Genomic DNA, 12,426 nt, shown 5'->3' on the forward strand with positions numbered 1-12,426 from the left:
TTTGAGGCCACACCTGCAAGACAAGCTCTGTGGGGGCCAAAGTGGAACCAAAAGGATTCAGAATCAAGCATGGAAGGCAAAGGCAGTGGTACCCAAACTGAAACTAAAAGGGTTTGGGGCCAAACCTGCAAGGCATAGGTGCGGCACAACCTTGAACGAAAGGGGTTTGGGGCCAGGCCTGGAAGGAAACAGCACGGGTGTCCAACCTCAAAGGCAAAGGCTGGGGAGGTAAACCTGAAACAAAAAGTGTTCGGGGCCACGCCTGCAAGGCAAAGGAGGGTGAGTCCAACCTGGAAGGCAAATGTGAGGGGCCCCAACCTGGAACTAGAAACTTTCAGGGACAGGCCTCAATGGCAAAGGCAGGGGGACCAATCTAGGAATGAGAAGGGTTCGTGGCCAGGTGTGGAAGGCAAAGGCGGGGGGAAACCAATCTGGCATGAGAAGTGTTTGGGGCCAGGCCTGGAAGGCATAGTGGGGGGGTGACCAAACCTGGAATGAGAAGGGTTCGTGGCAAGACAGGGAAGGCAATGGTGGGGGCGACCCCAACTGGAACAAGAAAGGTTCGGAGCCAGGCCTGGAATCAAAGGGGTGGGAGCAACCTAGAATGAGAAGCCTTCAGAGTCAGGTCAGGAAAGCAAAGGCAGGAGGGCCCAACTTGGAACGAGAAGGTTTTGGGGTCAGGCCTGGAAGGAAATGGTTGGAGTGTCCAACTTCAAAGGCAAAGACAGGGGCCAAATCTGGAATGAGAAGGCTTCGGGGCCAGGTTGAGAAAGCAAAGACCGGGGGGGCCCAACCTGGAATGAGAAGGGTTCGGGGCCAGACCTGGAAGGAAATGGTGTGGGTGTCCAACCTAGAAGGCAAAGGTGGGGGCCAAACCTGGAACGAGAAGTGTTCAGGGCCAGGCCTGGAAGGTAAAGGCAGGGGGGCCCAACCTAGAACGAGAAGGCTTTGGGGCCAGGCCTAGAAGGCAAAGGCGGAGGACCCAACTTGGAACGAGAAGGGTTCGGGGCCAGGCCAAGAAGGCAATGGCGGGGGGGGTCCAACCTGGAATGAGAAAGGTTTGGGGCCAAGCCTGGAATGGGGGGGCAATCTGGAACGAGAAGGTTTTGGGGATAGGTCGGTAAGGCAAAGGTTGAGGGGGCCAAAGTTGGAACACGAAGGCTTAGGAGCCAGGCTGGGAAGGCAAAGACTAGGGGTGGGGCAAACCCAAAACGTGAAGTCTTTGGGGCCAAATCGGGAAGTCAAAGGCGGGGGAGCAAACCTGGAACAAGAAGGGCTCGGGGCCTGGGCCTGGAAGGCAAAGGCGGGGAGGGGTCCAACTTGCAAGGCAAAGGCAGGTGGGCCCAAACTGGAACGCAAAGGCCTCGGGGCCAGGCCAAGATGACATAGGTTAGGCAAGATGTAAAGTTTAGGTTGGGGATATGTTACGCTATAGGCTGGGGGTAAGGTTAGGCCATGGCAAAAGTTTAAGTCGGGGAATAAGTTATGCTGGGGAAAAGGTTAGGGCGGGGGAAAGGTTAGGCCAGAGGGAAAGGTAAGCCTTCAGGAATAGGTTAGGCTAGGTGTAAAAGTTTCAGGGAAAAGCTTAGGCTAGGGGATAGGGTTAAGGCTAGGGGAAAAGGTTAGACCAGAGAAAAGGTTAGGCCGGGGAAAAGCTTAGGTCATGGAAAAGGTGATATGATAGGGGAAAAGCTTAGGTTAGGAGAAAAGGTTAGACTAGTGTAAAAGGTTAGGCTGGTGAAAGGGTAGGCTATGGAAAATGGTTGGTCTGGGGAAGAAGGTTAGGTCAGGGAAAATGTTAGGCTATGGTAAATTGTTAGGCTAGGGGAAAAGGTTACAGGAGGGGAGAAGGTTAGGCCAGGGAGAAAATTAGGCTAGGGAAAAAGTTAGTCTCAGGGAAATGTTTAGGCTAGGGAAAAAGGTTAGGACAGGGAAAAGGTAAGACTATGGGAAATGGTAAGCAAGGGGAAAAGCTTAGGCCAGGGGAAAGATTTTGCAAGGGAAAGGTTAGGCTAAGGCAAATGTTTAGGCTAGGGGAAAAGGTTAAGTCAGGGAAAAGGTTAGGCTATGTTAAATGGTTAGGCTGCGGGAAAAGATACACTAGGGGAAAAGGCTAGGCTAGGTGAAAAGGTTAGGCCAGGGAGAGGTTAGTCTACTGGAAAACTTTAGGCTAGGGGAAATGTTTAAGTTAGGGGAAAAGGTCAAGTCAAGGAAAAAGTTAGGCTATGGTAAATGGTTAGACTAGGGGACAAGGTTAGGCTAGGGGAAAAGGTTAGGCTAGGTGAAAAGGTTAGGCCAGGGAGAGGTTAGACTAGGGGAAAACTTTAGACTAGGGGAAAGCTTAGGCCGGGGAAAAGCTTAGGCCAGTGGAAAAGTTTAGGGCTGGGGAAAAGTTTAAGGCTGGGGAAAAGCTTAGGATAGGGGAAAATAGTACATCAGGGAAAATGTTAGGCTAGGGCAAAAGGCTAGGCGAGGGGAAAGGTTAGGCTATGGGAATAGGTGAGACTGTGGGAAATGGATAAGCTAGGGAAAACGGTTAGGCGAGGGAAAAAGATTGGGCTAGGGGAAAGATTAGGCTAAGGGAAACGTGAGGTTAGAGAAAAAGTTTAGGCTAGGGGAGAATGTCGGGGTAGGGGAAAAGGTTAGGAGAGGGAAAAAGTAAGCCTAGGGGAAAAGGTTAGACTAGGGGAAAGAAGAGGCTAGGGGAATGGTTAGGCTAGGGGAAAACATTAGGCTAGGGGAAAAGGTTAGGCCAGGGGAAAAGATTAGGCCAGGGGAAAAGGTTAGGCCAGAGTAAAAGGTTAGGCTAGGGGAAAGGTTAAGGCTAGGGGAATGTTTAGGCCAGAGTGAAGTTTAGGTTAGTAGAAAAAGTTAGGCTAGGTGAAGAGGTTAGTCTAGGGGAAAGAGTAGGCTGGGGAAAGGTTAGGTTAGGGGAAAACATTAGGCTAGGTGAAAAGTTTAGTCTAGGGGAAATTGTTAGGCTAGGGGAAAAGGATAGGCCAGGGAGAAGGTTAGGTCGGGGGAAAGGTTAGGCCAAGGGGAAAGATTAGGCGAGGGGTCAGGTTAGACTATGGGAAAAGGTTAGGCCAGGAAGAGGTTAGGCTACGGGAAAACCTTAGGCTAAGGGAAAAGTTTAGGCCAGGGGTATATGTTAGGCCAGGGGAAAGGGTTAGTTTAGGGGAAAACATTAGGCTAGGTGAAAAGTTTAGGCAAGGGGAAATCGTTAGGCTAGGGGAAAAGGTTAAGCCAGGGAGAAGGTTAGGCCCGGGAGAAGGTTAGGTCAGGGGAAAGGTTAGGCCAGGGGGAAAGGTAAGACTAGGGGTCAGGTTAGGCTCTGGGAAAAGGTTAGGCCAGGAAGAGGTTAGGCTAGGGGAAAACCTTAGCTTTAGGGAAAAGTTTAGGCCAGGGGAATAGGTTAGGCCAGGTGAAAAGGTTAGGTTAGTGGAAAAGTTAAGGCTAGGGGAAAAGGTTAGGCATGTGGAAAAGGTTTGGCCAGGGGAAACAGTTAGGCCAGAGGAAAAGGTTAGCTCAGGGAAAAGGATAGGCCAAGTGAAAAGTTTATTCTAGGCAAAAATGTTAGCCTAGGGGAAAGGATAGAGGTCAGGTTAGGCTTTGGGAAAGGGTAAGGCCAGGGGAAAAGGTTAAGTTGGGGAAAAGGTTAAGATAGGGAAAAGTTTGGGCCAGGTTAAAGGGTTAGGCTAGGAGTAAAGTTAAGGCTAAGGGAAAAGGTTAGGCGAGGGGAAACGTTAGGCTAGGGGAAAAGGTTAGGTTAGGAAAAAGTTAAGTCTAGGGGAAAAGGTTAGGCTAGGGGAAACGGTTTAGGGGAAAATATTAGGCATGGGGAGAATGTTGGGGTAGGGGAAAATGTTAAACAAGAGGAAAAGTTCTGGCTATGGTAAAATGTTAGGCCCAGGAAAAACCTAGGCCAGGGGAAAAGGTTAGGCCAGTGGAAATGTTTACACCCGGGGAAAAGATTAGGCTAGGGGAAAAGGTTATTTCAAGGAAAAGTATAGGCCAAGGGAAAAGGTTAGTCTAGGTAAGAACGTTAGACTAGGGGATGGTTTAGGCTAGGGTTCAGGTTAGGCTATGGGAAAAGGTTAGGCCAGGGGAAGAAGTTAGGCTAGGGAAAAAAGGTAATAATAATGTTGGCATTTTTAAGTGCTTACTATGTGCAGAGCACTGTTCTAAGCGCTGGAGTAGATACAGGGTCATCAGGTTGCCCCACGTGAGGCTCACAGTTAATCCCCATTTTACAGATGAGGTAGCTGAGGCACAGAAAAGTGAAGTGACTTGCCCACAGTCACACAGCTGACAAGTGGCAGAGCCAGGATTCGAACCCATGACCTCTGACTCCCAAACCCGGGCTCTTTCCACTGAGCCACGCTGTCCTCTCCTGGTTCTCCTCTTATCTCTCTGGCCGGTCATTCTCGGACTCCTTCGCGGGCTCCTCCTCCCCCTCCCATCCTCTAACTGTTAGAGTTCCTCAAGGGTCAGTTCTTGGCCCTCTTCTGTTCTCCATATACACTCACTCCCTCGGTGAATTTATCTGCTCTGACGGCTTCAAGTGTCATCTCTATGCAGATGACACACAGATCTACATCTCTGCCCCTGTCCTCTCCCCCTCCCTTCAGGCTTGTATCTCCTCCTGTCTCCAGGACATCTCTACCTGGATGTCTGCCCGCCACCTAAAACTCAACATGACCAAAACTGAGTTCCTCATCTTTCCTCCCAAACGTGGTCCTCTCCTTGACTTCCCTATCACCGTGGATGGTACGACCATCCTTCCCTTCTCTCAGGCCCGCAAACTCGATGTCATCTTTGACTCGGCTCTCTCGTTCACCCTACACATCCAATCCGTTACCAAAACCTGCAGGTCTCACCTTTATAATATCGCCAAGATCCGCCCTTTCCTCTCCACCCAAACGACTACCTTACTGCTACAGCCTCTCGTAATATCCCGGCTAGATTACTGTGTCAGCCTTCTCTCTGACCTCCCTTCCTCCTCTCTCTCCCCACTCCAGTCTATTCTTCACTCCGCTGCCCGGCTCATCTTCCTGCAGAAACGCTCTGGGCACGTCACTCCCCTTCTTAAAAACCTCCAGTGGTTGTCTATCAACCTCCGCACCAAACAAAAACTTCTCACTCTAGGCTTCAAGGCTCTCCATCACCTTGCCCCTTCCTACCCCTCCTCCCTTCTCTCTTTCTACTGCCCACCCCGCACGCTCCGCTCCTCTGCCGTCCACCTCCTCACTGTCCCCCGTTCTCGCCTATCCCGCCGTCGACCCCTGGGCCATGTCCTCCCATGGTCCTGGAATGCCCTCCCTCCTCACCTCCGCCAAGCTAATTCTCTTCCCCTCTTCAAAACCCGACTTAAAGCTCACCTCCTCCAAGAGGCCTTCCCAGACTGAGCTCCCCTTTTCCCTCTGCTCCCTCTACTCTCCCTTCACCTCTCTGGAGCTAAACCCTCTTCTCCCCCCTTTCCCGCTGTTCCTCCCCCTCTCCCTTCCCGTCCCCTCAGCAATGTACTCATCTGCTCAACTGTATATATCTTCATTATCCTATTTATTTTGTTAATAAAATGTACATCACCCTGATTCTATTTATTTGCTATTGTTTTAATGAGATATTCTTTCCCTTGATTTTATTTAGTGCCATTGTTCTTGTCCGCCTGTTTCCCCCAATTAGACTGTAAGCCCGTCATAGGGCAGGAACTGTCTCTATCTGTTACCGATTTGTACATTCCAAGCACTTAGTACAGTGCTCTGCACATAGTAAGCTCTCAATAAATACTATTGAATGAGTGAAAAGGGTAGGCTAGGGGAAAAGGTTAGGCCACGGGAAAAGGTTAGGCCAGGGGAAAATGTTAAGGCAAGGGAAAAGGTTAGGATAGGCAGAAACGTTAAGCTGGGGAAAAGTTAAGCTAAGGGAAAAGGTTAGGCCAGGTAAAAACGTTAGGCTAGGGGTAAAGGTTAGGCCGGGGAAAATTTGGGCCAGGTGAAAAGGTTAGGGCAGGGGAAAAGGTTAGGCAAGGTGTAAACTTTGGGTTAGGAGAAAGGTTAGGCTAGGGAAAAGGATAGGCCAGGGGAAAAGGTTGGCCATGGGAAAAGTTGAAGTTGGGGAATAGGTTATGCTAGGGGAAAAGGTTAGGCCGGGGGATAGGTTAGGCCAGGGGGAAAGGTTAGGCCGGGGGAAAGTTAAGGATGGGGAAAAGGTTAGGCTAGGGGAAAGGTTTGCCTAGGTGAAAATGTTGGGCTAGGTGAAAATATTGGGCTAGGGGAAATCATTACGCTAGGGGAATAGGTTAGGCCGGGGGAAAAGTTAGGAAAGGGGACAAGTTTAGTCTGGGGAAATGTTTAGGCCAGGGTGAAACTTAGGCTAGCATAAGATATTAGGCTAGATCAAGACGTTAGGCTACGGGAAAGAGTAGACTGGGGAAAGCTTAGGCTAGGGGAAAACGTTCGACTAGTTGAAAATATTAGGTGAGAGAAAAGCATAAGGCTAAGGAAAAAGGTTAGGCCAGGAAGAGGGTTAGGCCAATGGAAAAGGTTAGGCTAGGATAAAGGTTAGGATAGGGGTCATGTTAGGCCTGGGAAGAACAGGGGAAGAGCTAAGACTGGAGGAAAAGGTTAGGTAAGGAAAAAGGTTAGGCTAGGGGAAAATTTTGGGCTAGGGTTCAGGTTAGGTTATGGGAAAATGTTAGGCTATGGGAAAAGGTTAGTCCAGGGGAAGAGGTTAGGCCAGGGGAAAAGGTTAGGTCAGGGGAAAAGGGTAGGCTGGGGAAAAGGGTAGGCCAGGGGAAAAGGGTAGGCTAGGGGAAAAGTTAATGCTAGGGGAAAAGGTTAGGCCAGGGAGAAGGGTAGGCTAGCTGAGAAGGTTAGGCTAGGGGAAATGGTTAGGTTAAGGGAAAAAGTTAGGACAGGGGAGGGCACGGGAAGAGTTTAGGCCATGGGGCAAGGTTAGGCCAGGGGCAAAGGTTAGGCTAGGGGCAAAGATTAGGCTAAGATAAGACATTAGGCAAAAGAAAAAGGTAAGCCAGGGGAAAAGATTAGACCAAGGAGAATAGGTTAGGCCAGGGGAATAGGTTAGGCTGGGGAATAGGTTAGGCCAGAGGAATAGGTTAGGCCAGGGGAATAGGTTAGGCCAGGGGAATAGGTTAGGCCAGGGGAATAGGTTAGGCCAGAGGAATAGGTTAGGCCAGAGGAATAGGTTAGGCCAGAGGAAAGGTAAAGCTAAGGGAAAAAGTTAGACTAAGGGAAAACGTTAGGCCAGGGGAAAAGGTAAAGCGAGGGGAACAGGTTAGACTAAGGGAAAACGTTAGGCCAGGGGAAAAGGTTAGGCTCGGGAAACAGGTTAGTCTAAGGGAAATGGTTAGCCAGGGGAATAGGTTAGTCTAGGGAAAAGGTTAGTCTAGGGCAATAAGTTAGGCTAAGGGGAAAGATTAGGCCAGGGAAAAGTTTAGGCCTGGGAAAAGGATAGGCTAGGGAGAAGGTTATGCCAGGGAGAAGTTTAGGTTAGCAGAAAAAGATAGGCTAGGCAAAAAGGTTAGACCACGGGAAAGGGTTAGGTTAGGGGAAACAGGCTAAGGGAAAAGGTTAGGGCAGGAGAAAAGGTTAGGGCAGGGAAATGGATAGGCCAGGGAGAAGGTTATGCCAGGGAGAAATTTAGGGTAACGAGAAAGGTTAGGCTAGGCGGAAAGGTTAGGCTAGGGGAAACTGTTAGTCTAAGGGAAAAAGTAAGGTCATGGGAAATGGTTAGCCTGGGGGAAAAGGTTAGGCTAGGGGAAAAGTTTAAGGCAGGGGAAAAGTTTAAGGTAGGGGAAGAGTTTAGGGTAGGTGAAAAGTTTAGGGTAAGGGAAAAGCTTAGGTCATGGGAAAGGTTAGGCCTTGGGAAAAGGTTAGGTCAGGGGAAAGGATAAGCCAAGGGAAACAACTGGCAAGGGGTAAAGTGTAGGCTAGGATAAAGGTTAGGCTACGGGAAAAGTTTAGGCCAAGGGAAATGGTTAGCCTAGGGGAAAAGGTTAGGCTAGGGAAAAAATTAGGGCTAGGGGAAAAGGTTAGGCCTGGGGAAAAGGTTAGAATAGGGGAAATATTAAGGCTAGACGAAAGGGTTAGGCTAGGTGAAAAGGTTAAGACCGTGAAAAGATTAGGCAAGGGGAAAATGTTACATGAGGGGAAAAGGTTAGGCCGGAGAAAACATTAGGCTATGGGAAATGGTTAAGTTAGGGGAAAAGATTAGGCTAGGGGAAAAGGCTAGGCAAAGAGAATAGGTTAGGCCAGGAAATAGCTTAGGCTAGGGGAAATGGTTAGGCAGGGGAAAAGGTTAGGACAAGGGAAAGGTTTAGGCTAGGGGAAATGTTTAGGCCATGGAAAAGATTAGGCTAGAGGAAAGGTTAGGTTACGGGAAAACATTAGTCAAGGAGAAAAGGTTAGGCTAAGGGAAAAGGCTAGGTTATGGGAAATGCTTGCGTTTGGGGAAAATGTTATGTCTGGGGAAAAGTTTAGCCCTGGGGAAAATGGCTAGGGGAAAAGGTTAGGCTAAGGGAAAAGGTTAGGATAGGGGAAAAGGTTAAGCCAGGGAGGTTAGGCAAGGGAGAAGTTTAGGCTAACAGTAAAGGTTAGTCTAGGTGAAGAGGTAAGGCTATGGCAAATTGTTAGACTAGGGGAAAAGGTTTAGCTAAGGGAAAAAGTTAGGTCTGGGGAAAAGAGGAGGCCAGGGAAAAAGGTTGCACTAGGAAAAAAGGTTAGACTAGGGGAAAATGTTAGGCTAGGGGAAAAGGTTAGGTGAGGGGAAAAGATTAGGCAGGGGAAAAGGTTAGCCGAGGGGAAAGGTTAGGCTATGGGAAAAGGTTAGGCTAGCTGTAAAGGTTAGTTTAAGGGAAAAGGTTTAGGCTATGGAAAGTGGTTAGATTAAGGGAAAGGTTTAGGCTAGGGGAAAAGGTTAGGGTAGGGGAAAAGGTTAGGCTAAGGGAAAAGGTTAGGCCAGGGGAAAAGTTTATTCAAGGGAAAATTTAGTTTAGACTGGAACACTTTTGGTTACAGTTTGGGCCCCACAGCCTTTGCCTTGCCTGTTTATCCCCCCAACCTTGCCTTGTAAGTTTGGCCCCAAATCCTTTTCTTTGAGGTTTGGGCTCCTCAGCCTTTGCCTTGCAGGTTTGGACCCGAAAGCTTTAGTTTCCAGTTTAGTCTCTGCAGCTTTTGCCTTCCAGGTTGGGCTCCAAACCCATTTGTTTTCTGTTTGGGCACACAGTCTTTGCCTTGCAGGTTTGGCCCTGAACGCTTTTCCTTCAGGATTGGGCCCCAAAGCCTTTAACTTGCAAGTTTATCTCCCAACCCTTTTTGTTCCAGTTTGGTCCCCCCAGAGATTGCCTTGCAGGTTTGTCCCGGAACACTTTTAGTTCAGGTTTGGGCCCTGCAGCCTTTGTTTTGCAGCTAACGGCCCAGAACTCTTTTCATTTCAGTTTGGGCTCCACAGCTTTTGCCTTGTAGGTTTGGCTCTGACCCCTTTTTGTTCCAGTTTCGCCCCTCCAGAGTTTGCCTTGAAGGTTTGTCCCTGAACCCTTTTCGTTCAGGTTTGGGCCTCGCAGCCTTTGCATTGCAGATTTGGATCTGAACCCTTTTGTTTAAGGGTGGGCCCCACAGCCTTTGCCTTGCAGGTTTGGCCCCGAAACCTTTTGGTTTCTGTTTGGGTCCCGCAGCCTTTGCCTTGCAGGTTTGGTCACGAACTCTTTTGGTTCTAGTTTATGTCTTACAGTCTTTGTCTTGCAGGTTTGTCCACAAATACTTTTGCTTCCAGTTTGGGCATCCTAGTTTTTGCCTTGCAGGTTTGGCCCAGAACACATTTTGTTCAGGTTTGGACCCCACAGCCTTTGCCTTGCAGGTCCCCCTGCCATTCTTTGCCTTGCAGCTTTGGTCCTGAACGCTTTGGGTTCCACTTTGGGCCCCACAGTGCTTGGCTTATAGGTTTGGTCCCAAAATCTTTTGGTTCCAGTTTGGGCCCCACAGTCTTTTCCTTGTAGGTTTGCCTCCCACCAATCTTGGCTTGCATGTTTGGCCCTAAATCTTTTTCTTTCCAGTTTGGGTCCCCCAGCCTTTGCCTTGCATGTTTGGCGAGTGATGACACCCTCTTTTCCCCTTCCCTCTCCCCCTACCCAGGCTCAGGGTCTCTAGAGGAATGTGGCTCCCATGGCCTGGAGGGTCACAGATTTCTCCCTGCTCCTATGTACTTTCATGGGCGGGGCTAAGGCGGAAGGCAGGACCCTCTAGGCCTAAGAGACATGGAGGGGGTAGAATGGGTTGGAGGTGGGGAGGGGCTCAGATTGGAGGTTGTCCCAGATTCCACTACCCAGTAAGTCTAGAAAATCAATCCGTCATATCCAAGTGACTTTAGTGACTTGCTGTGTGACTTAGTGGTATGCCTCATTCTTTCTGGGTCTCTGCTTCCCCTCCCCCTTTTCTTATAATAATAAGCACAATAATTGTAGTATTAAGGGCTTAAGTGCCAGGATGTCCATCCTTTATTTATATTCATGTCCATCTCCCTCCAGGCTGTAAACTCCTTGTGGACAGGAATGTGTCTACTACCTCGGTTTTTAATAACAATAGTAATAATAATAACTGGTATTTGTTAAGCGGTTAGCATGTCAGGCACTGCAGCAAGAGCTTGGTTAAAGACACAGCCATTAGGATTGGAGACAGTCCTTGTCCCATACAGGGCACCCAGTCTCCATCTCCACTTTACAGATGAGACAACTGAGGCCCAAAGAAGTTGTCATCTGCCCAAGATCACACAGTAGACAAAAGGCAGAGTTGGGATTAATTGTGGTATTTAAGTGCCCACACTATACCAAGTGGTGGTGGTGGGGGGGCGGGGTGGAACACAAGCAATTCAGGTTGGACACAGTCCCCGTCCCAGATGGGGCTCTCTGTCCTAATTGCCATTTTACAGGTGAGAAAAGACACAGTGAAGTGACTTGCCCAAAGCCACAGAGCAGCCAAGGGTTAGAGTTAGGATTAGGACCCTTGACCTGATTCCCCGGCCCATGACAGGGAATTTTCACCAGGCATTCACACACACAGGGAACGGAGACACCACAAGTGAGGATATGCATAGTCAAGCACCCCAAAACAGACAACCCAAAATACAGAACTACACACCCATGCAGAGATAGCATTCAAGAGCACATGTGTGTGGATGCTTGCTCACACACAAATGCATTTGTGTCCCAGAAATCCTGCTTACCTGTAATTTTCTTTACTGTCTGCCTCCCCCACTAACATGTAAGATATTCGAAGGCAGGGATCTTGTCTACCAGATCCGCTAAACTCTCCCAATCGCCTGGTAAATTGGTCTGCAAATTTCATTCATCAATTTTTATTGAGCGCTTACTGTGAACAGAGCACTTTACTAAGTGCTTGGGAGGTATAATATAGCAGTAAAGAGAGACAATTCCTTCCCACCATAGGCTCACCGTGAGTGTGTGTGTGTGTGCTTGTGTTAGGGCGGTGAGGGGCAAACATCAATACCAGTAAGTAGACATCAATATATATATAAATAAAATTATAGATATATTCATAAGGGCTGAGGGGCAGGGAGAGGGGAGAAAGAGCAAAGTTGCTCCAGTCATGGTGAGATAGAAGGGAGTGGGAGCTGAGGAAAAGTGGGGTTTAGCCTGGGAAGGCCTCTTGGAGGAAGTGCACCTTCAGTAGGGCTTTGAAGGGAGAAAGAGAGATTGGCCGATTTGAAGAGGGAGGCCCAAATCAATGAAGTGAATCAATCGGTAATATTAAAGTGTTCTGAGCGGGAGGTAGGACGTGGGCCAGGGGATCAGTGGTGAGACAGGGGAGATGGAGACACAGTGAGAAGGTTAACAACAGAGGAGCGGAGTGTGTGGGCTGGGATTTAGAAGGAGAGAAGAGAGGTGAGGTAGGAAGGGTCAAGGTGTTGGAGAACTTTGAAGTCAATAGTGAGGTGGTTTTGTTTGATGCGGAGATGGATAGGCAACCACTGAAGATTTTTGAGGATGGGGGTGACGAGTCCAGAACATTTCTGTAGAAAAATGAACCCAATCTCCCATGTGACCTCTTTGGCCAGGTCCAGTCTGTGGAGCCAAACCACACTCCTCTAGTTAACAAGACAGCGGAAAGAGAGAGAGGACAAAAATCTGTTGAGAAACGAGCTGGCTCCCATCACCACCTGCATAATAATAATTGTGGTGGCATTAGTTAAATGCCTACTATGTGCCCAGCACTGTACCAAGCCCTGGGTAGATTCAAGATTATCAGGTCAGGATCAGACCCTGTCCCACATGGAACTCACAGTATAAAAAGAAGGGGGAAGCGGTACTGAATTACCATCTCATTATTATTATTCTTTTCATTATTAATAATAAGGGCATTAGTTAATCATTTACTATGTGCTTGGCACTGT

This window comes from Ornithorhynchus anatinus, chromosome 11, assembly GCF_004115215.2.
Source record: "Ornithorhynchus anatinus isolate Pmale09 chromosome 11, mOrnAna1.pri.v4, whole genome shotgun sequence".
NCBI classification, from domain to species: domain Eukaryota; kingdom Metazoa; phylum Chordata; class Mammalia; order Monotremata; family Ornithorhynchidae; genus Ornithorhynchus; species Ornithorhynchus anatinus.